Source organism: Alligator sinensis, unplaced genomic scaffold (assembly GCF_000455745.1).
Source record: "Alligator sinensis unplaced genomic scaffold, ASM45574v1 scaffold692_1, whole genome shotgun sequence".
Lineage (NCBI taxonomy): Eukaryota > Metazoa > Chordata > Crocodylia > Alligatoridae > Alligator > Alligator sinensis.
This window is the reverse complement of record NW_005842238.1, coordinates 1,708,278-1,710,000: the sequence shown is the minus strand read 5'-3', so window position 1 is coordinate 1,710,000 and position 1,723 is coordinate 1,708,278. Positions and strand designations below refer to the sequence as shown.

The window sequence follows — 1,723 nt, the reverse complement described above, 5'->3', positions numbered from 1 at the left end:
CCCCCTATGTATTTAAAAAAGGACTTCTTGTTATCCTTGATCTGGGTCGCTAGTCCCAGTTCCATCTCTACCTTAGCCTTCCTAGCAGCCCCCTATGTTCTTCAGCAATGGAGGTATAATCCTTCTTGGTGATGGCCCCTCCTTTCCACTGGGTGTACGCCACCTTTTTAGCTTTGAGACATTCCTGGATGCTTTTGGTGAGCCATGGGGGCTTTTGAGCACTCTTGCCCCCTTTGATCCATATTGGGATTGTCACTCTTTGGGCTTGGAGGATTGTCTCCTTAAGGAATGACCACTCTTCCTGGACTCCCAACTCCTCTCCCCTCCGGGACCTCAGTGCCTCCCCAACTAGTCTCCTTACCTCATTGAAATCTGCCCTCCTGAAATGCAGGGCTGTTGCCTTGCTGCAGGCCTTTGACACCCTGCACTGGATGGTGAATTCCAGTAGGCAATGATCACTATTGCCCAGGTGGTCAAGAACCCGCAGTCCACTCACCAGGTCATCTCTGGTGGCCAGGACTAGGTCCAACAAGGCATTTCCCATGGTGGGACTGTGCACCTCCTGGGTTAGATGGAGGTCCTGTAACTTGGCTAGGAACCTACGTGAGTGGTCAGACCTGGCTGACTGCTCCTCCCAGCAGGTGTCCAGGTAGTTTAGGTCACCCATTATGACCATGTCCCTTGACTTAACTGCCTCCACAAGCTGACCTGAGAATTCCCAGTCCAGCTCTTCCCCCAGGTTGGGTGGCCTGTAGTAAACCCCTACCGTTAAGTCCCTTTCCCCCGACCCCCTTGTATATGGACCCAGAGCACTTCAGTCTGCCCCTCCTCTGATCCAATGCTGTTTGTTGAGGATGTGTATTGCTCTTTGACGTAGAGCGCCACACCCCCACCTTTCCTCCCTGTTCTATCCCTCCTGTACAGCCTACAGCCCTTGATGTTTACTGCCCAGTCATGTGTTGGATCCCACCAAGTTTCAGTGAGCCCCACTGTGTCCGGGTTAGTGATAGCTAGCAGGAGGGCAAGTTCCTCTTGCTCGTTCCCCATGCTACGAGCATTAGTATAGAGGCATTTAAGGCCTCCTGGAGGGGTATGCACTGCCCCGCTAATCCCAGGACTATCTGGGCCCCTCTTACCTGGGTATTTCTTGTGCTAGTTGCCTGTCTTGGCTGGGCTGTTTGCTTTACTACGTAGAGCTTTAACTACCTAGTAACTTTTGGTATTGTAAAGCAAGCTGTTTGTTTGTTTGTTTTAAGCTTTATTTAATACCGTACTGTGTCTCTACACATGCAATAACTATTGGTATTACATCGCAAGCGGTTCCCTCAAATTCTACTGTATTTAATATCTGTACTATTAAGTAGAGGTGCACCAATATATTGATCCATATTGGATTGGCCCCGATAAAAGGAAAATTGATGTTAAAGGCAATCGGGTTTTGTTTGGCCGGTGCAGCTAATAATGGCACCAATAAAAGCCAGGCACATGTGCGCAGCTGCAGCATGCGTGTGGCCAGGAATGCAGCCTGGGAGCTTGGAGAGCAGCATTCAGCTGGTAATTCTGTTGTGGGGGAAGGGGTGTTGTGGGGGCAGATCAAGGTCCCCACAGTGAGTGAGGGAATGGGGCTGGGACAGGATGTGGGGCGGAGCTGCTGGCAGCTCATCCATAGAAGCAATGGGGCGGTTACCCGCTGTTGCGCATGCCCACTGAATTTGTGCATGGG

At 51.1% G+C, this 1,723-nt stretch overlaps 1 protein-coding gene across 1 annotated transcript in view; it reads left to right on the top strand.

Moving 5' to 3' along the window:
• Window positions 1-1,723, top strand: part of CIT (citron rho-interacting serine/threonine kinase) — a 112,306-nt gene that overhangs the window by 97,814 nt on the left and 12,769 nt on the right. The gene's annotated exons all lie outside the window — the stretch shown is intronic.